Source organism: Culex quinquefasciatus, chromosome 1 (genome assembly GCF_015732765.1).
Source record: "Culex quinquefasciatus strain JHB chromosome 1, VPISU_Cqui_1.0_pri_paternal, whole genome shotgun sequence".
Lineage (NCBI taxonomy): Eukaryota > Metazoa > Arthropoda > Insecta > Diptera > Culicidae > Culex > Culex quinquefasciatus.
The window spans coordinates 51,519,930-51,547,638 of NC_051861.1; the positions used below are offsets into that span (position 1 = coordinate 51,519,930).

The following is a 27,709-nucleotide window of genomic DNA, read 5'->3' on the forward strand; positions in this document are numbered from 1 at the left end:
TTAAGAAACGGTAGCCTGAAACCCTACACGACTTACGTTGGAGCTTTTGATTGTATTCTAGGGAGAAATTAAAATGTTGATTTGAGCTAGAAAAATCGATGGGCTTGAGAAATTCATTCAGTTTTGAGCAAAGATTTAAGAAACGGTAGCCTTGAAACCCTACACGACTTGCGTTGTAGCTTTTGATTGTATTCTAGGGAGAATATAAGATGTTGATTTGAGCTAGAAAAATCGTTGGGTTTGAGAATTCTAATCAGTTTTGAGCTAAGATTTAAGAAACGGTAGCCTGAAATCCTACACGACTTACGTTGGAGCTTTTGACAAGGGGCTGGAAACTCTAATATTTCTTTAAAATACTGAGTATATTAACGATATTCCAGTATACTTGTTAGTATACTAACCGAAAAGCAATAAACTGTTAGTATATTAAGATACTCTTAGTATATTGGTAAGTATACTGGCGATATGTAAAGGAGATAATAAGTATACTAACATATATTTTGATATACTGGTTGACATAATAATTATAGCTCTAAGAGTTTCCAACCCCTTGGCTTTTAATTGTATTCTAGGGAGAATTTAAGATGTTTATTTGAGCTAGAAAAATCGTTGGGTTTGAGAATTCCAATCAGCTTTGAGCTAAGATTTAAGAAACGGTAGCCTGAAACCCTACACGACTTACGTTGGAGCTTTTGATTGTATTCTAGGGAGAATATAAGATGTTGATTTGAGCTAGAAAAATCGTTGGGTTTGAGAATTCTAATCAGTTTTGAGCTAAGATTTAAGAAACGGTAGCCTGAAACCCTACACGACTTACGTTGGAGCTTTTGATTGTATTCTAGGGAGAAATTAAAATGTTGATTTGAGCTAGAAAAATCGATGGGCTTGAGAAATTCAATCAGTTTTGAGCAAAGATTTAAGAAACGGTAGCCTTGAAACCCTACACGACTTGCGTTGGAGCTTTTGATTGTATTCTAGGGAGAATATAAGATGTTGATTTGAGCTAGAAAAATAGTTGGGTTTGAGAATTCTAATCAGTTTTGAGCTAAGATTTAAGAAACGGTAGCCTGAAACCCTACACGACTTACGTTGGAGCTTTTGATTGTATTCTAGGGAGAATATAAGATGTTGATTTGAGCTAGAAAAATCGTTGGGTTTGAGAATTCTAATCAGTTTTGAGCTAAGATTTAAGAAACGGTAGCCTGAAACCCTACACGACTTACGTTGGAGCTTTTGATTGTATTCTAGGGAGAAATTAAAATGTTGATTTGAGCTAGAAAAATCGATGGGTTTGAGAAATTCAATCAGTTTTGAGCAAAGATTTAAGAAACGGTAGCCTGAAACCCTACACGACTTACGTTGGAGCTTTTGATTGTATTCTAGGGAGAATATAAGATGTTGATTTGAGCTAGAAAAATCGTTGGGTTTGAGAATTCTAATCAGTTTTGAGCTATGATTTAAGAAACGGTAGCCTGAAACCCTACACGACTTACGTTGGAGCTTTTGATTGTATTCTAGGGAGAAATTAAAATGTTGATTTGAGCTAGAAAAATCGATGGGTTTGAGAATTCCAATAAAATTTTGAGCAAAGATTTAAGAAACGGTAGCCTGAAACCCTACACGACTTACGTTGGAGCTTTTGATTGTATGCTAGGGAGAAATTAAAATGTTGATTTGAGCTAGAAAAATCGATGGGTTTGAGAAATTCATTCAGTTTTGAGCAAAGATTTAAGAAACGGTAGCCTTGAAACCCTACACGACTTACGTTGGAGCTTTTGATTGTATTCTAGGGAGAAATTAAAATGTTGATTTGAGCTAGAAAAATCGATGAGTTTGAGAAATTCAATCAGTTTTGAGCAAAGATTTGAGAAACGGTAGCCTGAAACCCTACACGACTTACGTTGGAGCTTTTGATTGTATTCTAGGGAGAAATTAAAATGTTGATTTGAGCTAGAAAAATCGATGGGCTTGAGAAATTCATTCAGTTTTGAGCAAAGATTTAAGAAACGGTAGCCTTGAAACCCTACACGACTTACGTTGGAGCTTTTGATTGTATTCTAGGGAGAAATTAAAATGTTGATTTGAGCTAGAAAAATCGATGGGTTTGAGAATTTCAATCAGTTTTGAGCAAAAATTTAAGAAATGGTAGTTTGAAATTCCACACGACTTATGTTGGAGCCGTTGATTGAATTCTAGTGAGAATTGAGGATGGTGATTGCGAGAGAGAACAATCATGTTTTAGAATTTTGATTGAATTGTAAGGAAAATTTAACCTGATGAAGAATGCGCTGGAGGGGAATTGTTAAAATTGCGAAATTTGAATTGTTTATTCAAAGCAGAGTACAGGAGAAGGAAAATGTCGCAGATAGGGCGGGCAATGATGGTAGAATTTGAAGAATGCGTAAATGAGCACAAAATGTTGCAGAGATATTGCCTGTGACCATTCAAAATGTTAGTGCCGCAATTCGAATGTTTCTTGATTCGCCGTTAGACGAAGCGAGAGCAACCTCGTGTGCAATGAAATGAGCCTGCTCCGCGGGTGCAACTGTATAAGTGTGAGCGCGTCGTCTGGGTAGATTGAAGTGTGCGCAACGCGCACGTTGGTAGATGAAAGAGAGAGAGAGCGAAAACGAATGTAGACGCGGATGTGTCGTGAGAGTGTAGCTGATGAACTTCGGGATGAACTCGCGCGGCGTGGTTGAGGAAATTGAGAGAGTTACGCGTGTGTTTGTTCGCTTGTGGACCGATTGTGTCGGGACTGGCCTTCGGGTTTCGGGATTCAGAAGAGTTCTTCAGTCTGGCGTTTAATCCTGAAGCGAGCGGTTGAGTTTTATGTGGTGGGTGGTGGGACCATAAAACAAAACGAAGGTTCGCTCCCGCGTGTGGCAGAATGTAGCCAGAGTTACGACAAGCCTGACCAATGAGATTTCGTTAATAAGCATTTCTAGTTTTATTAAGCCCTTTTCTTGATTTTTTAGGTTTACAGGAAGCGAAACTTTAAAACTAAACTCTACCAACAAACATTTTCTTTTTGAGTGTATGTCGTACCAAAGACGATAAAGATGTCTAATAGGTTGGGTACGGATTTTGAAAAGTTCTCAGATCAAGTTCTGGTGTAGTTCCCCTTGTAGGGCATACCCATAGGGACTCTCACGCCAAATTTCAGCTCATTTGGTTGAAAACTGGCTTGTCTCAAGCGAGTTCAAGTTTACATGGGATTTACTATGGGAAATTTTGAATTTTCGTTCATTCACTCCTAAAGGCCTAGGGAAAACATGTAGAAACTTCTAGGATGGCCAGAAATGAGCGGAATCGTCTGGAGAACAACTTTCCCTAAGAGACCAGGTCGATTCGTTCAACCCCCATCGAGCTCTGTTACTATTTAGCTGTATTCTAAACCTCCAAATAAGAAAAAAAAACTGTTATGGTGCAAATTTTACAATCACGTGGTAGCTGTTTGACATGTGGCGTCGCGTTGTTCATCAAGCATTCATAGCATGCTAAGGAAAATTTGATGCTTTCTGGGGAAAACCGTTGGTTCCGAAAACCCCGGATGTATTGCCGTTGAGCTCGATGGGGGTTGAACGAATCGACCTGGTCTCTTAGGGAAAGTTGTTCTCCAGACGATTCCGCTCATTTCTGGCCATCCTAGAAGTTTCTACATGTTTTCCCCAGGCCTGTAGGAGCGAATGAACGAAAATTCAAAATTTCCCATAGTAAATCGCATGTAAACTTGAACTCGCTTGAGACAAGCCAGTTTTCAACCAAATGAGCTGAAATTTGGCGTGAGAGTCCCTATGGGTATGCCATACAAGGGGAACCACACCAGAACTTGATCTGAGAACTTTTCAAATTCCGTACCCACTAGGGTGGGTACGTTTTTCAAAAAGTTCTCGGATCAAGTTTTAGTATGGTTCCCCTTGTAGGGCATGCCCATAGGGACTTTCATGCCAAATATCAGCTCATTTGGTTGTAAACTGGCTGCGCGCATCAGGGTTAAAGTTTACATGGGAATTACTATAGGAAATTTGAACTTTTTGTTCAAACGCTCCTACAGGTCTGGGAAAATCACGCGCCAACTTCTGGTATGGTCAGGCCTATGGGGAATGGTCTGGAGAACACTTTTTCCGAAGAGAGCATATGGATTCGTTGTCCCTGGGCCTGGCGCATCGGCAAACAATCCGATGTCTCCGGAATCAACGGTTTTCCCAAAAAAGCATCAAATTTTCCTTAGCATGCTATGAAAGCTTGATGCACACCGCGACGCCATACGTCAGGCAGCTACCACGTGGGTGAAAAACGGCTGGAATATCCAATTGCAAACCTTCTTTTAACTAGAAAATGATCATTTCGAGTAATCCTGATATTATTTAGTCAAATTCAGAATCTTTGCATAGCAAATTTGTATTTTTTTAGCAACTATTTCAACCACGTGGTAGCTGCCTGACGTATGGCGTCGCGGTGTGTATCAAGCTTTCATAGCATGCTAAGGAAAATTTGATGCTTTTTTGGGAAAACCGTTGAGTCCGGACACATCGGATTGTTTGCCGATGCGCCAGCTCTAGGTACAACGAATCCTTGTGCTCTCTTCGGCAAAAGTGTTCTCCAGACCATTCCTTATAGGCCTGACCATACACGGATAGAAATCCTGTCCGAAAAACCGTCAACAAATTGTTTTAAAATCGATAACATCGATTGACACATCGGATTGTTTGCCGATGCGCCAGCTCTAGGTACAACGAATCCTTGTGCTCTCTTCGGCAAAAGTGTTCTCCAGACCATTCCTTATAGGCCTGACCATACACGGATAGAAATCCTGTCCGAAAAACCGTCAACAAATTGTTTTAAAATCGATAACATCGATTGTTTTCGATTTCATTTACAATGTTTTCAAAAATGAAAACATTTTCAACGATTTCGAAAACTTTTGTGTTCGAAAACGCAACTTTTTCCGTCTCACTTTTGCGAAGCGTAACTACTGTCAAAACGCAGCCTAATTCAAAACGTCAACCAAGCTCTCGTGACAGTTTGTTTATACAATGTTTTTAGTTTTCGGGTGAAGTAACCGGAGAGCCGGAGAAGTTCCCGGTGGCCAGATTTTAACTGGTTCTGTTTCGACGGTGTTTTTAAAATGTGAAGTACTGTGCTAAATAAAAGCAGCAACAACTCCCAGTGCCCAGTGTCCAGCTGGTAACACCGCCAACAAAGTCGTTCTGGCCAACCGGGTCGAGCTGAAAAGTGCTTTCGGAGGTGGAGAAATCACCTGTCCGGGAGAAGTGAAAGGTCAACCCGCACCGCCAGCGTCGATTCGGACAACAGTGATCGAAAGGAGCGGTAAAGGTTCAGTTTTGGAATAAAAGACGGAACCGGTGGCAATGGCCACACTCGAGAAGGCGGACAGCGAAATGATTGCATCGCCGGAACCTGCTCCACGGCCAGCGAGGAAGAAGATTTTGTCAAGCGGGAAGAAATAATCAGCTGCCGCTGGTAGTGCGGATCGACCTTTGACTTCTCCCGGACAGGTGATTTCCCCACTTCCGAAAGCACTTTTAAGCTCGACCCGGTTGGCCGGAACGACTTTGTTGGCGGTGTTGGCAGCTGGACTCCTCCTCCTCCTCCTCCTCCTCCTCCTCCTCCTCCTCCTCCTCCTCCTCCTCCTCCTCCTCCTCCTCCTCCTCCTCCTCCTCCTCCTCCTCCTCCTCCTCCTCCTCCTCCTCCTCCTCCTCCTCCTCCTCCTCCTCCTCCTCCTCCTCCTCCTCCTCCTCCTCCTCCTCCTCCTCCTCCTCCTCCTCCTCCTCCTCCTCCTCCTCCTCCTCCTCCTCCTCCTCCTCCTCCTCCTCCTCCTCCTCCTCCTCCTCCTCCACCGAGAGAAAGATGTTGTCCAGCGGGGCAAATCATCAACGTTGATACCCTCAGAAACTTGGTAAGATTTTAATGAACAATTTTCACCACAACTAGTAATCGATCGATCTAATCGACCTTCCTCCCTTCACAGGCTGCGACGCCGTCCTTTTCCAGATCTGCTGCCACCTCAAATCTAACCACGACGACAAGAAAAGCGGCCCGGGACAAGGCGCATCAACCGAACTCGAGCTCTGTCGGCATCCAGGAGCCGATCGCGGTCAAGCTTCGGTCGTGCAGAAGGCGCTGAATACCCACTCACACACTACATTACACTCTACCACCACAAAACTGTAATCAAACATTCTTTAATTCCACAATTCTAATTTAAAAATTCTAGAAATCTAAATTTCTAAATTTTCAAAACACTTAAGACCTTCAATTCTAAAATTCTAGGATTCTTAAGTCTAAAATTCAAAAATTCAATATTCTGAGATTCTAAAATTTCAAATTTATTAAATTCTGAAATTCCAAATTCAACAATTCCAATATTCTAAAATTCTACAATTTTAAAATTCAAAATTTTTGGTTTCTAAAATTCTAAAATTCTGAAATTCTAAAATTCTAAAATTCTAAAATTCTAAAATTCTAAAATTCTAAAATTCTAAAATTCTAAAATTCTAAAATTCTAAAATTCTAAAATTCTAAAATTCTAAAATTCTAAAATTCTAAAATTCTAAAATTCTAAAATTCTAAAATTCTAAATTCTAAAATTCTAAAATTCTAAAATTCTAAAATTCTAAATTCTAAATTCTAAATTCTGAAATTCTAAAATTCTAAAATTCTAAATTCTAAAATTCTAAGATTCTAATATTCTAAATTTAAATTTAAAATTTAAGATTCTAAATTTAAGATTTTAATTTAAAATTCTAAAATTCTAAAATTCTAAAGTTCTAAAATTCTAAAATTCTAAAATTCTAAAATTCTAAAATTCTAAAATTCTAAGATTCTAAAATTCTAAAATTCTAAAATTCTAAAATTCTAAAATTCTAAAGGTTCTAAGGTTCTGAGTTCTCTAAAATTCTAAAATTCTAAAATTTAAAGTTCTAAAATTCTAAAATTCTAAAATTCTAAAATTCTAAGGTTAAAATTCTAAAGGTTCTAAAATTTAAAATTCTAAGGTTCTAAAATTCAAAGGTTCTAAAATTCTAAGGATTCAAAGGTTCAAAGGATTCTAAAATTCTAAAATTCTAAAATTCTAAAATTCTAAAATTCTAAAATTCTAAAATTCTAAAGTTCTAAGGTTCTAAGGTTCTAAAATTCTAAAATTCTAAAAGGTTAAAATTCTAAGGTTCTGAGTTCTAAAGTTCTAAATTTAAGAGTTCAAAATTTAAGGTTCTAAAGATTCTAAAATTCTAAAGGTTCTAAAGTTCTAAAATTCTAAAGATTCTGAAATTCTAAAATTTAAAATTCTAAAATTCTAAAATTCTAAAATTCTAAAATTCTAAGGTTCTAAAATTCTAAAATTCTAAAATTTAAAATTCTAAAATTCTAAAATTCTAAAATTCTGAATTCTAAAATTCTGGAGTTCTAAAATTCTAAAATTCTAAGGTTCTAAAATTCTAAAATTCTAAAATTCTAAAATTCTAAAATTCTAAAATTCTAAAATTCTAAAATTCTAAAATTCTAAAATTCTAAAATTCTAAAATTCTAAAATTCTAAAATTCTAAATTTAAAATTCTAAAATTCTAAGTTCTAAAATTCTAAAATTCTAAATTCTAAAATTCTAAAATTCTAAGATTCTAAAGTTCTAAAATTCTAAAATTCTAAAATTCTAAAATTCTAAAATTCTGAAATTCTAAAATTCTGAAATTCTAAAATTTAAAATTCTAAAATTCTAAAATTCTAAAATTCTAAAATTTAAAATTCTAAAATTCTAAAATTCTAAAATTCTAAAATTCTGAAATTCTGAAATTCTGAAATTCTGAAATTCTGAAATTCTAAAATTCTAAAATTCTATAATTCTAAAATTCTAAAATTCTAAAATTAAATTCTAAAATTCTAAAATTATATTCTAAAATTCTAAAATTCTGAAATTCTAAAATTCTAAAATTCAATATTCCAAAATTCCAAACTCCAAGGCTCCAAAATTCCAAAATTCAAAATTCCAAAATTCCAAAATTCAGGATTCAAGGTTCCAAAATTCAAGGTTAAAATTCCAAAATTCCAAAATTCCAAAATTCCAAAGTTCAAAATTCCAAATTCCAAAATTCCAAAATTCCAATTCAAATTCCAAAATTCCAAATTTCAAAATTCAAAATTTTAAAATTCAAAACTTCTAAAATTCCTACATTTTAAATTCCTAAATTCTAAATTACTTAATTTCTAAATTCCTAAATTCTTAAATTCTGAATTCCCAAATTTACAAATTCACTTATTCACCAATTCCCAAATTCTTAAATTCCTAAATTCCCAATTTCAAAAAATTCCCAAATTCACACATTCCCAAATTCCGTAATTCTCAAATTCCAAAATTCCCAAAATCCCAAATTCTTAAAATCCCAAATTCCCAAATTAACAAATTCTTCAATTTTCAAATTCCCAAATTAACAAATTCATCAATTCCCAAATTAACAAATCCACTAGTTCCCAAATTCTCCAATTTACAAATTCCCAAATTCTTAAATTCCTCAATTCCTAAATTCCTAAATTCCTAAATTCCTAAATTCCCAAATCCCCAAATTCCCAAATTCACAAATTCTTTTATTCCCAATTTTCTAAATTCCTAAATTCTCAAATTCCTAAATTCCTAAATTCCTAAATTCCTGAATTCCTAAATTCCTAAATTCCTAAATTCCTAAATTCCTAAATTCCTAAATTCCTAAATTCCTAAATTCCTTTATTCCTAAATTCCTAAATTCCTAAATTCCCAAGTTCCTAAATTTCCAAATTCTCAAATTCTTAATTTCCAAAATTCCCTAATTCCCAAATTCTTAAATTCCCAAATTCCTAAATTCCCGAATTCCCAAATTCCTAAATTCTCAAATTCCCCAATTCCCAAATTCCCTAATTCTTCAATTCCCAAATTCCCAAATTCTTAAATTCTCAAATCCCTAAATTCCTTAATTCCTAAATTCAAAAATTCCTAAATTCTCAAATTTCTAGATTCCCAAATTTCCAAATTCCCAAAATCCCAAATTCCTATGTTCCCAAATTCCCAAATTCCTAAATTCTCAAATTCCTAAATTCCTAAATTCCTAAATTCCTAAATTCCTAAATTCCTAAATTCCTAAATTCCCAAATCCCCAAATTCCCAAATTCACAAATTCTTACATTCCCAAATTTCTAAATTCCTAAATTCTCAAATTCCTAAATTCCTGAATTCCTGAATTCCTAAATTCCTAAATTCCTAAATTCCTTAATTCCAAAATTCCTAAATTCCTGAATTCCTAAATTCCTAAATTTCTGAATTCCTAAATTCCTAAATTCCTATATTCCTAAATTCCCAAGTTCCTAAATTCCCAAATTCTCAAATTCCTAATTTCCAAAATTCCCAAATTCCCAAATTCCCAAATTCTTAAATTCCCAAATTCCCGAATTCCCAAATTCCTAAATTCCCAAATTCTCAAATTCCCAAATTCAATAATTCTTCAATTCCCAAATTCCCAAATTCTCAAATCCCTAATTCTTCAATTCCCAAATTCCCAAATTCTTAAATTTTCAATTCCTAAATTCCTAAATTCTCAAATTCCTTAATTCCCAAATCCCCAAATTTACAAATTCCTCAATTCCCAAATTTCCAAATCCCTGATTCTTCAATTCCCAAATTCCTAAATTCTTAAATTCTCAAATCCTCAAATTCCTTAATTCCTAAATTCCCAAATTCCTAAATTTTCAAATTCCTTAATTCCCAAATATCCGAATTCCCAAAATCCCAAATTCCCCAATTCCCAAATTCAAAAATTTCCAAATTCCCAAAATCCCAAATTCCCAAATTTCCATATTCCCAAATTCTCAAATTCCCAAAATCCCAAATTCCCATGTTCCCAAATTCCCAAATTCCTAAATTCTCAAATTCCTAAATTCCTAAATTCCCAAATTCCTAAATTCCCATGTTCCCAAATTCCTAAATTCCTAAATTTCTTGTATTCCCATATTCCAAACACACACACACACACACACACACACACACACACACACACACACAAATAGTAGTTTTTTAATTAATGATGTATTTTTTGTTTCAATAAAAAAAAAAACAAATCAACTGTTTTACTGAACCAAAAGAAATATCCAACGGTCAATTCAAAAACCAAATCCAACGGTCAATTCAAAAACCGAATAAATCGTTCGGGATGGCTGCGTGCTTTCTGTTTTGCCAGACGTCACCAACCGTGACGACTCAAAATCAACAACATTGTTCTCGATTTTGATGCAAATGTTACCGGACGACTGGTCGACAACATTCTGAAACGAATTTCAGAACGAATCGAGAACAATGTTGTCGATTTCCCGGACAGGATTTCTATCCGTGTACCAGAAGTTGGCGCGTGATTTTCCCAGACCTGTAGGAGCGTTTGAACAAAAAGTTTCAATTTCCCATAGTAATTCCCATGTAAACTTTAACCCTGATGCGCGCAGCCAGTTTACAACCAAATGAGCTGATATTTGGCATGAAAGTCCCTATGGGCATGCCCTACAAGGGGAACCATACTAAAACTTGATCCGAGAACTTTTTGAAAAACGTACCCACCCTAGTACCCACCCTAATGTCTAATCTATCTAATCTAATCAGACCCTAGCGCAGCCAATCTTTCGAAGGGATCCTGGAGAGTACCTTAGGTTAGATGACGCCTAGCACTCTTCTTGTCATTTATTAACATTTGTAGTGCGCCATTGCATTAGAATGCATTGAAACATCACAAGCGTTAAACCGGCCAGGCCTACTGCGTAAAGCCGTATCGCAGAGATGACTCGTAATTGGGTTGAGTTTGAGCACTGAGTGTTCGAACAACAACACAATTCTGAATCGACAGGGGAGGAAGAAGCGTGGGGACACACCACCATACGCTCCGAGATTTTGGTTGTATTCGTTGGGAGCACCATGCTAAGAAGGTTTGGTACTCCGGGACCCTCTGGGATGGGACATTGTATTTCCACGAATGCCCTGGACACTATTTGCCGTGGTTATAGCGCCACAACTCGCTCGTACCAAAGACGATAAAGATGTGTGAATAAACAGAGACGGGGTATCGAGAAATTAAAAGTGAGAGTGTGTGCAACATGGAGTTAAACTTTCTGTGAAGTTGCTGTGAAGATTACCATGACACTTTGAAAAGTTTAACTCCATGTTGCGCACACTCTCACTTTTAATTTCTCGATGGTTTGGACTGATAGTTTAATAGGCGATTGTGACATCTTACTGACATTATCAACTTTATGGATCTGTCATAATCGTATAATTGCTGTTGTAATAATACTCATCAATACAGGGATAACACCGGAAATGTGTGTTTGTGGGGTTCGATGGCAAAACAAGGACGAGAATTATCCACTTTAGCTCAACTTCCACCCACTTCCCGACCAGTTTCGTTTATATGGATAGGGAGCTGTCCAGAAAATGGTCAGTTCTGCCTGATATCACCGGCACTGAACAAAGGCAGAAACGAGATAAAGTCAAGCGTATGTGTAAGTATATGTTTGTGTAAATACATGTATTTATGGCTCGATAGAGCTTGATGGAAATCGTTAAAATCACGTTATTAGCTCTACTCCACCAGTCTTGCTTGTTGCTGAAAGAGGGTGAAAGCATATTTTACAAATAGAACATTTATTGCAATATTGAATTGTTGCTGATGTGGTGGAAGAAACACCTAAAGATACGCCGACATTTTAAAACACTCAAAGTAGAATAGTAGTTTATGGTTTATTGGACCTTTTCAAAAGAAACTCCAGTTATTAACCCTGTGATTAATACGTCAAATGCTGTATGAAATAGGCGAAAACCTGTTTTATCCCCTAATCCAACAAATTGTTAAATTTTTTTTTATTCAATCTAAATGGCATTTTTTCCAATCAAATTTACAACTCCAATACTTCTAACTAACGTGAAATTTTTCGAAGATTCCGAATATGAAAAAAATGAGTCAAAAAAGTGCCGCCACAGGGCAAAAACTAAAGTTGTAAAATGTTTGTTATAGAATCGACAAACTATGAGAAAAACTGCAATTGGTCAAAAAGTTAATACCGTAGGCTTATAGTCCATGAAATTTCTTAACTTTTGACTTACAGGAGTATCGGTGTTGAAGGCTGTTGCAAATAGTTATTAAGGTTTAAAAAAAATCCATTTTTAACAGTAATTTACAAAAACTATGAGAAAAGTTAAACCAATCCTGTATGTCAGTAGCACATTTTGAAGTGCTGGAAAAGACCTTTCAAATGCATCTAAGAGAGTTGGAATTGATGAAATTTTACGGAAATGCGAGCAATTTTAAGTTTTTTTTTTATGTTTTTGAACCTCAAATTTCAAAGCCCGTTTTACCCGTTATTTGGCATGAGTTCATCTCATGTATAGACAAACAAACGCTGAAACTTTCATCCAAATCGGAGCACCTCGATACGACCTCTAGAACAAACCGAGCTATATTTACAAAAACTGCCTCAGAATTATTTCAAAAGTTTGAGATGTTTTACTCTTTGGAAGGTTGTAATTTTAAAAGTTTTAGTTTCACTTTCGATGTAAACACAAACAAAATGGATGGTGTATTGCAAGTACTAGTTTGGTCTCGCCACCTGTGATAAATATTTTCAAACCAAATCCGAAAACACTAGCGCTTTTACGACAATCAGAACGTACTATCTAAAATCCGCAATCTTCAGCAGGGATGCCAGATACACAGATTTGTCTGTGTTTCACAGACATTTGAGCTCGTGTCAGACATTTTTTGAGGTGCACAGACTTTTTAAAAACTTCATTAAATTGTTATTTTGTTAAAATATCAATCGAAACTTATTTTTTAGTCTTCAAAACACAATTTTTTATAGACTTCTATGACTGTAAATTGATTTATTTGAATTTAAGACAAAGACACAGACATACACAGACTTTTTCACAGACATTTTAAAAATCATGTGGCATCCCTGATCTTCAGTTTCATTACAGGTGGATGGAAATACATTTTACTAGCACCTACCTTTTTCGTCAGGAAGCCTCTAAGTCAAACCGTCAGCCTGTCACTCTCGTGCCAACGATACCGGATGGCTCTATTTAATCCACGTCTAATCTCTGCTCCTGCTGTAGCCGCCCGGACGAAAGCGTGCCCATAAACAATAAATTCATCGGAGAATCGCGTTTCGCTAAAGCAGGCCAACCTTTACGACATCGGCCCGCAATCTTGCACAAGAGTAGACCAGGCGGAAAAGGGCACGTCATGGGTCTTGCTTTTGGTTCAAGCCATTGCGAAACTGCTAGTGATGATGATGGACATTAGCTACAACCCTCAAATTTTGCAGGGGAGCAAGTGAGCAGAGATTTGTAAATTTAAAACATTCTTCAGTATGATCCCAAAAACAAACCTAAGTGATCATGAAATGTAGTGCTCAAATTCCACAAATTTAAGGTTGCTGGAGTCGAGTTTGCTCGCACAAATTATAAATAATGTTAAGATAATCGGATTATCGAGACTATACAGTTTTTTATCAAACTATTTTAGTATATTTCTTCGGGCTTCCATAAATTTCATCCACAAGCAACAGAATTAATCGAATTAGCAGAATAGTGAATAGAAGAACCTTGTCATCAGCAAACATCAGCCCAATCGAACCACAGTAAAAAACGATCCCGGTTCTTACTTAGCTTTAATAATTTTCCTCCCATATTTGAAACCTCTAACCCCATCATTAAATCACACAGAAAATCCATTTCAGCCCAAGCTGAGTTCAGCCAGAGTGAGGTACGACCAACACCCAACCATCCAACGCCGTCACTATTTTGTTCCATTCATTCTGACTGACGATCGGATTTCAATTAGTGCTAGCCCAAAGTCAATTGGAGATTTCCCAGAAGGTTGATAGCTCGAAAGGTTGGAAAAATTTAATTGCTTTAATTAATTACTGGTTTATGGTCAATTACACCCAGAAGTGTGTACGAGAGAACAGCGAAATTAGTGTGAATGTTAGCTCTTTACGAGTGCCGCCAAAATCAGTTTAAATTTAGAAGCAATCTGTTTTATAACGATGGTGGTCGTAATGGTTTTCTCACTTTAAAGCGGAACAACTCGATACCTATGTGCTCTCTTGTACTAAGTTTGCTGGTTTTCCCACTAGTTAGCATAACAGAGGTATCGAACTGTGGATCTTAGGTTTGAATCATTCGATTGACTCTTTTTGACTACCGGAAAAATGCTCGCAAAGCCTCTCTTATAAAAATGCTTCTGACAATACAAATAAAATAGATATAAAAAACCAACTCTAAATTTTATATTATTTGTTTTTGCAAATATATATCACATTCATAAAAATTCCAAACTTTTGTTAACAAGCCCAATTATGCTTAACAAGCTTTTCCCGGCAAACTTCGTCCTGTCCTTTTTTTGGTTTCTTGACGTTTTTTACTTGTCTTCAGCCTCCTCTGATCAAAATTTGATTTTACGTAACTTATCGTAGATTTACCGGAATCGGTTAAAGAGTGGCCAAAGTTGTCACTTTTTGTCGAAAGAACCTTCCTTGGACTTATACGAACCCAACGCAACAAAGAGCACCTCGGTCCAACGCTCCGTATTGAACTGATTCGCGTTCGAACAAAACCGTCGATTTTTATATATATATATATATATATATATATGGGTCATTCCACCTGAAGTGTGCAAGAAAAAATGCAAATTTGAAAATTACCATCTCCGATTCTGATCAAATTTGGCAGAGCTGTTGAGACTATCAAAACATGCAAAAATCCCGAATTTCATCCAAATCGGACCACCCCCTCCATTTTTGTACCCTCCCAAAAAATCGACTTTTTGGCGATTTTTGAGCAAAACCCCTATCTTCAAACGACGATAACTCAGGAACCGCAAATCATAGAGGGTCTCGGTCTTAGACTTAATTTTGAAGGAAATTGGACGTAGAATCCATTTCCGTGATCAAAATTTAGATTAAAATATTTTTTCTACCTGTACGTAATAAAAGAACGCTCCCTTGGTGCGCCTCGCCAGGATCCCGTCGTTGGCCGGTTACGCATAGGACGACAATGACTTGACTAATTTTAAAATTTTAAAGATTGATAACATGACAACATGCGTGGTAATATGTTGTCATGTTATCAATCTCGATGTAATTTATTTTAAAAGAAGTGAGGTTTTGTGCCTTTGTGAGAATGATTCTAATGTGTCAACTCACATCGGCTTTTACCCTCGCCAACCAAAACATCCATGTAGACCCTTGGTTCGATGGATTAATAAATAAGTATTATGATTGTCAATGCAGAAAAATGCATTTTAGATTGTTTTCAGATGATTAGACTAATATTTTCATGGAAATTTTGAAGTTTTTTGGAATAATATTTTTTTTGCCTCCTGATTTTTCAGACCAATTTTGAATGGAGGGGGGTGACATAAACTATGAAAAATATTTGCAACGGCCTAACTATGGTGGTCCACATCCGGGCTTTCTCGGGGCTACCCCTGAATTAAAGATTGGCTCATCACTAGGCTAAATTCCAAATTTGAGCGCATTCTGACCACGGGAACTCCTCCCTCTAATCGCTTGAAGTTTGAATAGGAAATATCATAGAAATGTATGGAGAAAAACGTTACTTAATCCACCTTTAGGTGGTTGGTGCCTTCCTCTGATATATCCAGATTTTTAAGCGAAAATGGCGTTACGATTGATGCACGCCCGAAAAATTTCCCAGTGCACAGTGGTCCGAAACCGAAATCTAGCGTGACAAAATTGATAGCGGCCACACGTTAAGATTTAGAACTTTGGTGTCTTCGGGACAAATGATCAGGGTCAATAGGGACATCTTTTGGTATGGTGGGCATTAGGGTGGTCCAAATTCTAGAGTGGTTCAGAATTTTTATTTTGGCGGGATGACAAGATAGCGCTTTGGTGTCTTCAGAAAAGTTGTAGAAAACACCATTCTGAGTAACTTTGCTGAAGAGCATAAAGCTCTATCTTCAAACGGGAAGTTTCTAGAGCCATTTTTGTAATTTAGGTTGAAGTGTTTATGAAAAAATGAGTTTTTTGAATTTATCAACTCAGGCTTGTGTCGTAGCGAGTTGGTGTCTTCTAGACATTTTAGAGCTTATCAAAACACACATTTATCTTCCAAGAGATCAAAAATCGGACCTTTAAAACGAAAGTTATAGCCAAAATACGACGAAAAAGACGCCATTTTGAAATGTGAATAACTCGAAAAGGTGGTAGAGTTTGACCTCGCTCTTAGAAGCATCTGAAAGTACCGTAAACTGGGGTGACTTTGATAGCCCGGGGTGACATTGATAGAAATTTGATTTGGCCACTATTTTTGATACATCCAATGTAACAGTAACATTTTTGCATATATGTTCGATAATAAGCTTTCCCTTAATGCTTACATACTCAAAATTCTCAAAAATGTTTAAATATTAATTTGACGGGCATTTGAAAAACCTATCAAAGTCACCCCGGGCTATCAAAGTCACCCCAGTTTACGGTACACATTTTAGAGTACATTTCGTCGCCATCGTGCTAACTTGTCGTACGTGCATTTTGGGCCAAATTGAGTTAAGAACGCCATTTTGTGCAGCTCACAATGCCTCACCTTTTGACCTTCACAGATCCCCAAAATTCGATTTCAATCCTGAGATATTCAACAAAAACCGAAAAAACTCCGTGCATTTTTGTCACTTTACATATGCAAGTAGTTTCAATCTTGTCGTGCTATCTTGTCACTCCATGAAAATTGATGTAAGTGCGACAAAAGGCCAAAGGGATTTCAGGCCAGGAAAGTCAGGATGCGTTTGTCGCACGTACAAGCTAGACTACCGTAAACATTTGTAATTATAACTCGGGACTCCAGCAACCAATTTCAACCAAACTTTGGGACAATGCACAGAATGGTGAGCCAAACAAAACGTGTTTGTTATTGTTTACATTGCGTGCTCTCGTTTTTGAATATTCAAGGTCAAACATTAAAACGCGTTTTTCTCGGAACGTCAAAATGGCGGGTGCGACAAGATAGCACGACGACGTCGATTTGCTGAAAATATTTCGGAGGTCTTTTTGTTTAACTTATTTAATCTTAATTTGAATAATTTGAATAATTTGAAAATGAGCATTTTTAATCGTTTTTTGCCCATAACTTTTGATAGAATTGACCAAAATACATTTTTTAGGAATAAAAATGTTCATTTTGACAAGCTCTACAATTGTCTAGAAGGGCTCAAAAATGTACAAAATGATCTAGTGGTTGTAAAAGAAGAACAAGTTTTGGTTGAAATATTTCAGGAATCAACAAAATAATTAAATTTATTCCTGAAATATTTCAGCCACAACTTGTTCCTTCTTTTACAACCACTAGATCATTTTGTACATTTTTGAGCCCTTCTAGACAATTGTAGAGCTTGTCAAAATGAACATTTTTATTCCTGAAAAATGAATTTTGGTCAATTCTATCAAAAGTTATGGGCAAAAAACGATTAAAAAATGCTCATTTTCAAAGTATTCAAATTAAGATTAAATAAGTTAAACAAAAAAGACCTCCCAAATTTCGTGTTCAACACCAGCCAGCAACAGTCAACTGTTCGGAGCTCCTCAAAGTTTTCGATTTTTTTCGCCGTAATTAACAGTGTTTACCCGCGAGTTTGCTGCTCCAGCATGCCAAGGGCCGGCCGTGGCCGTGGCAGTTCGAGTGCGGCCTCGAAAAACCCGCGAAGTTCATCTACCGGCAGAGTGCAGAAAGGTAAACATACCAACGCCGCATCGACCGCCATCGCGCACGGGAGCGTGCCCGGTGACGTCACCGATCCTTCTTTTTTACACGTGTCATACCGTCCACGTGAGTCCCCAGTACGGACGAGACAATCGACCCGGGCATCCGGAAGTACTTCCGACCAGCAGCAGCAGCAGCAGTCCACCAGCACTACGACAACAACCACTTCCAACGTTCCCACCAGCAACGAATTTGAGATGCTGAGTGGAGAAGAAAACAACACCGCCAGTGACAGCAGCAGTGCTGGCGACGACGATGACGATGATGAACTTGCGCGCAAGCAAGAAAGCAGAAAAAGTGTAACTCTCCGAAGGAACGACGACCACCTCCAATTTTTGTTTTGGATACGTTGGCGGACGATGTTGACGAGTTGCTTGAGGGACTCCAATATTGTCTCAAAATTAGCAAAACTTCAGTGCAAGTGATTACGCATAAAAAACAGAATTTCGACTTGGTAGTGAAGAAGTTGAAGTTGCGAAACTTCAAATTCTTCACATTTGACCCAGCAGAGAAGGTCCCAGTGAAGATCGTCCTTCAGGGATATCCGGACCGCCCGATCTCCGACCTGGAAGAACACCTGTCGGGCGTCAAGGTTAAGACTCGAGAGGTTAAGGTGCTCTCGAAATCGACAACGGTGACAGGTACGTACACATTGTACCTCCTGTACTTCGATCGTGGGTCGGTCAAAATCCAGGACCTACGGCAGATCAAAGCACTGGACGGCTTCTTCGTGACGTGGCGATTCTACACGAAGAATCCGACCGACGCAGCGCAATGCCACCGCTGTCAAAAATTCGGACACGGTTCAAGAAACTGTAATCTTCCGCCCCGGTGCGTTAAGTGCGGTGAGACCCACTTCACCGAAAGGTGCAATCTTCCGCGGAAAGACCAGCTGGGGAAAACGCCCAGCAGCACAAAGCGCGCGTCAAGTGCGCGAACTGTGGTGGAAACCACACGGCGAATTTCCGTGGCTGTGCCGCGCGGAAAAAGTACCTTGAGGAGCAGGACAAGAAGAAGAAAGCGCCAGCGTCCCGCCAACCTCCAAAGACTTCGAGCACGAACGCTGCAGCAGCTGGCGGCGGAGCGGTTCCATCGACCAACCCAGCGTTCCCTCCCGGTTGGGGAGGTTCGTACGCTAGAGTAGCCGCTTCTGGGAGCGGTACTTCACCGGGACAAGCAGACGTTACCGGAGATGATCTCTTCACGCTTCCCGAGTTTTTCGCTCTTGCTGGAGAGATGCTCACGCGCTTTCGTGCCTGCCGGAACAAGGCAGAACAATTCCAAGCTCTGAGTGAGCTTATGATGAAGTATATCTACAACGGATAAGCTACCTTGTGCAGCGAAGTTTTCGACGTCAAAAGACAAAACAAACTGTGATCTAGTTTTAAGCTTTTCTATCTCTATCCTTTTCCTTAGCAAATTTAGAAGGTTTTTAAAATAATTTTTCCTTCTGTTGGCAAATCCATTGTTAGAATATCCAATTACATCAAAATGAACTATAGTACAAATCATAGTTGAAAGGTACTCCAAAACTCTATTAGGTTATAAGAATTACGAAATTGTGAATTGATTATTTACTAATAAAAACTAATTGAATTGAAAAAAAGACCTCCGTGATATTTTCAGCAAATGTACTCTAAAATGTGTACTTTCAGATGCTTCTAAGAGCGAGGTCAAACTCTACCACCTTTTCGAGTTATTCACATTTCAAAATGGCGGCTTTTTCGTCGTATTTTGGCTATAACTTTCGTTTTGAAGGTCCGATTTTTGCTCTCTTGGAAGATAAATGTGTGTTTTGATAAGCTCTAAAATGTCTAGAAGACACCAACTCGCTACGACACAAGCCTGAGTTGATAAATTCAAAAAACTAATTTTTTCATAAACACTTTAACCTAAATTACAAAAATGGCTCTAGAAACTTCCCGTTTGAAGATAGAGCTTTAAGCTCTTGAGCAAAGTTGCTCAGAATGATGTTCTCTACAACTTTTCTGAAGACACCAAAGCGCTATCTCGTCATCCCGCCAAAATAAAAATTCTGAACCACCCTAAAATTTGGACCCCCCTAATGCCCACCATACCAAAAGATGCCCCAATTGGGTCCTAAAATGGAGCTTAGATTGCTGATATTATTGTTTGCAACGATAAAGCTTATTTTTCTGAGTACAATGACCCTTTGTACGACCACAAAGAGTTTAAAATGGATTTTTAAATCAATTTTGAAAAATTAACCTCGCGGTCCTTCTTGACAGAAAAGCTCCTACTTGACAGCTCGTTCCAAGGGAACCATAGTTGATCCATCGAAAAAATTTTTGCATTAAAATGAAAAAAAGTGATCAGAAATGGTTTTTAATCGTGTTTTTTACCGTTGTACATAAAAATTGACAAAGGGCTTTAGTACCCAATTGACCCTGATCATTTGTCCCGAAGACACCAAAGCTCTTAATCTTAACGTGTGGCCGGTATCAATTTTGTCACGCTAGATTTCGGTTTCGGACCACTGTGCAGTGGTACTAACATTACAAACAAAGTGTGCAGTGACTTGACAGCCACATTTTGTTTCTAATGTTGGATTTTGACATTTCGGGCGTGTACCTATTGTAATGCAATTTTCGCTTAAAAATCTAGATATAGTAATTTCGTCCGATATTAAATAAAATCCTATTTAAAAAAAACTGCAGACTTTTTGTCACACTTTTTGACAAAGACATCATTTGTAGAAAATGGCAACCCTCTACACCAGCGATTTTCATGGTTTAATATTAGAGGTACGTTGGAGTTAGATGCTGTTCCCCTAAATGACAAAAAACAAACTCTTAGCCATATTATGTGCATTCCAAATAATGAAAGAAAACGACGGTTTAAAAAAAACCCATTCAATCTTCGGTTCCGTGGCGTTTACGTCGTTTTGGCGGTAGAATCAATTAATTGCATTGCTGGCAACGGGTGTATCCCATTTGGCATAATGCCATTTGGCATAATGCCGTTTGGCATAACGCCGTTTGGCATAATGCCGTTTGGCATAATGGACGTTTGGCATAACGGTCATTTGGCATAATGATGTTAAAATTTCAAAATAAAGTCTAATATTGGAATTGCTTTAAGAAGACCACATTAGGTTGTGATAACTGCCGGCGAAAGCTGATTTTTTCATTCCTTACGATTTTTTTTTTCTTGATTTAAAAACTGCTGGCTATGGGTGCCCAGAACTTGAAACGTTTGTTCAAAATGTTGCTCCACATGCTGAATATTGTTTCCAGGGCTATTTTAAGCCTTGAGCCCTAGATTGAGCCAAATATGTTCGACATTTATGGAGCCAAGAATTGAAATGGCTTTTCTTCGGACTTGTCACTCTGGGTTACTTTTTGGTTAATATTTCCTTTAAAGAAAGGGACACTTTCTTGCCATAACTGCACAGAAAAAAGTTGAATTTGGTTGGTTAAATATTACCTCTTTTTGAGTAATATTACATAAAAAATAGTAAAATGTGAACCTGATGAATATTCACCAATTTCTTATGTAAAATTAATCTTTTTTTTTTACACAATTTATTTTCTGTGTGCTAAAAAAAGTTGAATTTTCCTTCTAAAACTGAATTTTCTTCATTAAACAGAGGAAAATGCGCTTCAGCTGTGGTCACAACTCAAGCGAGTTTTCCCTTCTTTTTAAAAAAATATTCACCCATATCAGCAGTCAAGAGAGTTTTCCCTTCTTTAAAGAAGGGAAAATTCAACTGATGTTAGTAGTTATCTCAAATCAAAGAACGTGTTCACTTCTTTAAAGAAAGATAAATTCAACTTGTGTCAACAGTTATTACAAGTCAAGGAAATTTTCCCTACAGAAAGGGAGAGAAAAATCAAACATATAGGGATAATTCAACTCGTGTTAGTATCGGATGGGGAAGTAAAACGTCGGTCCAATAGCGTAAAAGAGGTTTTGGGTGACTCACCACACATAACCTTCGGACGCCTAGAAATGAGCAGAAACTTGCAACAGAGACCACAAAAGACCCGGGGGTCGTTAAAGTGGATTACTTTGCTTTTTTTTAGTAGTTATATCACAAGTAAAGAGAATTTTCCATTATTTCAAAAAATAAAAAAAAATCTAATTATTCGCTCTACAGCAGGGGTGCTCAAAGTTTTTGGAGGCCGGGCCAAATTTGAAGCTCAAATGAGCTTGCGGGCCAAATTCACAAAAAAAAAAAAAATTCCGTTATTTTAATTTAGAAGATTTAATTTCTGTTATTTAGAAAAAATCAATTCAAAATAATACACCCAAAACTGGCAGCGCTAGTCCGAGAGAATGATGGTCTCGAGTCGATAGAATAGTGGTACCATTCACGGACGCAGAGAACACAGCTCGAGATGGGCGATAGAACTATTCTCTCGAGGTTCATTTGCAAAAAAAGTTCTTCCGTCAAACAAAAAACCAAAAGTGTCGACAACGGGAATCGAACCAGAGACCTTTGACAAACCAATCCAATGACTTAGCTGCCTCGGCCACCACAGCTTGGTGACCATGGAGAAGTCAGAAGTCGATGTATGACACTTGTTGGAGATTTATTGATTCAACTAACGAATGAACTCAATTGTTATGATGGTGTGAGTTGGTACCATTATTCTATCGATTTTGGCACTGAGCCCTCAATAAATTTTGAGAGAACCATTATCTCGACTCTGAATTTTGGGTGTAGACACCACAAAATAACGGTTTTCTATCGGTATTGTTGATTTTATTGTTTCAGGTATTTGAAAAAAAGTTTTTAGCTGAATGTACTTGTGTTTAAAAAAATAAAGTTTTGTTTTTATATTTTGAAAATGGTGATGTCATGTTGAACAATTCATCTAAAAAGAAATTTTATCTTTAAGTTAAGTGTGGCTAATGAAAAAGCGTTGAGAGCCGGAATTTCAACATCCCAATGAAAAAAAATTAGAAAATGTTTTAAGCAAGTTAAACTGCAATCATTATTTTCAAAAAAAAAGGTTCAACAAAAAAAAAGATATTAGCGAAAAAACATTTATTTATATCATCGAAAATTCACTTAAAATTGAAATTATTTTCAATAAACCCAAACATGCTCAAATGATTCTAAATGCAAAGGAATTCATGTTTAATTAATTTCAGCTGATTGCACTTAAATTTTTTTTTTAAGTTTTGGGGTTTTTTGAAATTATATTTTTGCTCCTGGTTTTTCGAGCCATTTTTTTTTAATAATGGATGGGGGAGAGGTGGGTTGATCGACGAAAGCTTTGTGAAATATTTGCAACAAACTTGATCCTCCGATTTCCACATTTTGTCTGCCTGAATCAGTTGGTAGTCAATCAGATTCGTTATCTAACTGCAATCCTGAAGGAAGTGCAATGTAAGTTTAAGGGTCAGTTCATAAATGGGTCATTATGACTTGCAAATTGATAAAGTAAACTTATATTTTTTCAACTATCACAGAATTCTACCTAAGTCAAACATGAACTTTTTTTAAAATATTTCCAAAAATGTTTGATGAAAGATATTTTCTAGATTCACTCACATTGAAACGTGTGAATTTGTTATAATTATAAAAAAATTGAACAAATTGTTTCTATACAAAAGTGGGATCAAAATATTGATAAATCATACGTTTTTTGCTAACAAAAAAAAATAGCATATAAAAGTTTAAAATAAACCTTAATTTTGAAAAAGTATAAAATCACTTTACAAGTGTTCAACGGGCCACTTTACATGATCATTCAAAATGGGTCCGCGGGCCACAAAATATCACCTCGCGGGCCACGTTTGGCCCGCGGGCCATACTTTGGTCACCCCTGCTCTACAGCATTGCCTTGGCGTTCTCAATTGCGAGATTCCTACTCGAAACTAGGTGTTCGAAGGCTTGATTATTGAGGCAATTGCAAACCTCTTTTTATACCTTAGCTTCCATCCACCCCGGGATTCGAACTGACGACCTTTGGATTGTTAGGCCAACTGCCTACCAGCGACTCCACCGAGACAGGACCCAGGGAGACGACTCCTACACCTGGACTGAGCTAACGACCTAACCCTTTTTTTTAGGTTAGTCCGGGGCCAACATTTACTTCCCGTCCGACGGAAGGCGTGATCAGACAAATCTCGTCTCGAAAAATGCCACCGGGACCGTCTGGGATCGAACCCAGGCCGACTGGATGAGAGGCAATCACGTTTATCCCTACACCACGGTTCCCGGCTGCCATTATTTAAAGAAGGAAAAAAACTCACTGACTTGTGATGACTACTGACTTGTGATAACTTCTAACACTTGTTGAATTATCCCTATATGTTTGAATTTTCTCTCAATCAAAAACGAAGTTGACTTTATAGCTGTCGGCCACCATTGCTAGTATCAACCACTAGTGTCTTCCTTTTTATCTACAAGGACTTCGCCGCCCTGGGCTCCTAAGTGTATGAAAGTATGGCACGGAGCGACGGCGCCGACTACCCATATTTACACTGCTGACACAAGTTGAATTTATCGTTCTTTAAAGAAGTGAAAACTTTCTTTGACTTTAGATAACTACTAACATGAGTTTATTTTTCCCTTCTTTAAAGAAGGAAAACTCTCTTGACTGCTGATACAAGTTGAATTTTCCTTTCTTTAAAGAAGGAAAACTCTTTGACTGCTGATATAGGTGAATATTTTTAAAGGAAGGGAAAACTCGCTTGAGTTGTGACCACCGCTGAAGCGCATTATCCCTTTTAATGAAGAAAATTCAACTTTAGAAGGAAAATTCAACTTTTATCAGCAGTTGTCACAAGTCAAGAAAGTGTTCATTTCTTTAAAGGAAATATAAACCTTGAGTCAGCAGTTGAAAGTTTAGAAAAAATGACCCGCAGCTCTTTTGGGTTAGATCCAAAGCTGAAGACGGTGAATTAATATGTTTCTACGTATATGACAAAGTGGAATGCTTTAAATTTCGAATAGAAATCTCATTTTTGTGTATAGGCTAGTATGGAGATCGGAAGGAAAGAAGTCAAGAAACAGCTTTACGAACAGCAGAACAAAGGAGAGGGAGCGTTTTCTTGGGGCTTTTTTTCACCCTCTCTGGCTTGCTTTCGCTGCCGCTGCTGCCCATTTGAAATTTTTCTTGACCGATTCCTTCCGAAGTGCATACACCGCCTATATTTGAATGGAAGTAGCGCCACTTGCTGATAAAATATTCAATTAATAATATTCACCCTGTACACAGAAAAAAAAATTATGGTAATATTCATCAGGAAATGGTGACAGATTTTGTGGCGAAAAAAAATGTGTAATATTACATCAGGAATTTGTGAATTTTCATCAGTTTCTGATGAATATTCATCAGGTTCACATTTTTACACAATTTTTGATTAAAATCACTCAAAAAATGAGTAATATTCAACCAACAAAATTTTCAACATTCCAAAATTCAACTTTTTTTTTGCTGTGTAATATGAACGAGTATATGTTGGCATGATGTAACAAAATGAGTGAATTTCGCGTACATTTCAGGGCATGATCCCTGGATGCACTGAGCCCGAATCCCAAATATGATTGTGACAGGACCTGGCGCTTTGACTTTGAAATTTAAATGGGATTTAAACCCGTATAATCGGTGCGTTTTGGTTTTAAGTTTTGAGTCCCTTAATGATTTTTGAATTTTTCATCAACCTCACGAGCTCATAGTTCGTGTTCCAGGGCACAACCCAGGAACAACCAGGGAACCGAAGAGTTTGGAAAGATTCGTCAAATATTAAGAATGCTACAGAATTTATATCACCACCGCTGAAAACTTCAACTTTTTCTGTAAGCTTTTCTGGCAGCACTTGCTGCTACTGCAGAGAAGATTGAGGCATGTAACCACCCACTGAGAATTTTGCTTGAGCCTCGACTCGATCAGGCTCGATCTCGAACCAGATCGACTCGAGGTTCGAGCCAAAATTCTCAGTGGGCAAGCAAGCTGCCAGAAGAGCTTGAAGAAAAAGTTTAAATTTCCAGCGGTGGTGTTATAAATTCTGTAACATTCAAAAAAGTGCATCGTTTTCTTAATGTCTAGCTTTAAAATGTACTAAAAACTGCTGTCTTCATTCAAACTGTAGTGCCGATTGATCCCAGTCTAGGGAATTGAAATAATTTTGAAAATTTAATATCATTATGCCAAATGACCATTATGCCAAATGGCCATTATGCCAAATGATCGTTATGCCAAACGTCCATTATGCCAAACGGCATTATGCCAAACGGCGTTATGCCAAACGGCATTATGCCAAATGGCATTATGCCAAATGGGATACACCCGCTGGCAACAATTCCTCATACTGGAAATATAAAAATTGTAAAAAAAATTACGGCCGTACGAGCGGTTGTTCTTCTTGCCCCATATGGTCGTCTTGCCCCACCTTCCCCTATGTATTAAATTTTCTTCGAAAAAGTTTTCGACCAAAAAATGTTACTACCCTGTTTGACAGATCTTTTGTTTTGCCCTTTTTGTTTTGCCATCGTCTTCGTGTGATTTGGAGCTGTTTGGAGCTGTTTTTCCGTCTGTGCGATTTCAGCAGCTGGTCCTGTGAATTTTATAGTTTTGACCGAAGCGAAACCTCTCGTCCATGATGACTTCCGATTGGGACGAAATCGAGCGGCTCGCTTCCGACTTCCAGAATGCCCAGCTGACGACCAGCTTCCAAAGGTAGGTTCTTGCGATTTTGCTGGAAGATGTGTCATTTTACTTTCCATTTCTTCTCGGACAGGTTGTCGGAATTACGTCGAAGTAGTCGCTCTGCTGATTGAGAAGGGCCTGCTGGAGGTGATTTACACGACCGATGGCAAGGAGTACTTGACGCAGATTCATTTGAAGAAGAAGGTGCGGGACGAGATGTTTGTGCGGGAGGCCGCATTAATCTGATCGATTTGGCCAATGTTGATCACTGCGAACAAGATTGTTTTTCCCTGGGTCCCGGAGGATGTGCAGCTGCTGGAGCACCACGATGGGCATGAATGTGGTGGAGCTGCGATGGGGTAAAGAAGGAGGAGGAAAAGGGAAGGACATTCGAGTAGGAAAATGAATAAAAATGCAAAGTGTGTAAATATACAAGTAAATGTGTGAAAATTTATATCGTTTGTTTTATTGACACCAAAGATTCTTGGAGAATTTGCCGTCCCGTTGCCAAATTATGGTATGGTGTGGTTAGATGGCGATTTCGGCCCAACGAAGAAATAAAAGGAAACTTGAGAAGGTCTTTTGATTATGCACCCAAGGATGAGTTGCATGATTGACCCGGACCTAATCTTTATCAAAATATCTGAGATCCGGCTTCAAAAATGTGTACAAATAACACTTAAGTTCTTTTAACTTTTGATGGGGTTATTAGATCATTAATGTTTCAGGATCATTAAAAAGGTCTTTCAATTATCTAACTAACGATGGGTCGCATAATAGATCCGGACAACTTTTTCATCAAAATATTTGAGATCCGGCCTCTGAAATGTGTACAAATGACACTTAAGTGCTCATAACTTTTGATAGGGTTATCAGATCTTCAATTTTTTGGGCTTGATGGAAAGGTCTTTTGATAACCTATCCAACGATGGGTCGCATGATAGATCCGGACAACTTTTTCATCAAAATATTTGAGAAAGCCTCTGAAATGTGTACAAATGACACTTAAGTGCTCATAACTGTTGATAGGGTTATCAGATCTTCAATGTTTCGGGCTCATTAGAAAGGTCTTTGAAATACCTTTCTAAAAATGTATGATCCGTCGGGTTTTCTTACAAAAACCACCCTTTTTACAATTTTTCAAACTTTAGCCAGAATCGTTTTTTAAGCATAACTTTTGAAGTACTTTACTAAACGTTATGATATTAACTAGGGTCTTGTGGGATCCTAAGACGGATCGAATGAGACCAAAACGGTCCAAATCGGTTCAGCC

At 37.5% G+C, this 27,709-nt stretch overlaps 1 protein-coding gene and 1 long non-coding RNA gene across 8 annotated transcripts in view; both read left to right on the plus strand.

Annotated features, from left to right (window-relative positions):
* LOC119765461 overlaps positions 1–27,709 on the plus strand; it is a 370,431-nt gene that overhangs the window by 22,151 nt on the left and 320,571 nt on the right. The window lies entirely within an intron of this gene.
* LOC6043632 lies at positions 11,092–26,664 on the plus strand. Its single transcript, XR_005276748.1, has 3 exons — positions 11,092–11,107; positions 26,360–26,466; positions 26,528–26,664. It is a non-coding gene; the product is annotated as an uncharacterized LOC6043632 (long non-coding RNA).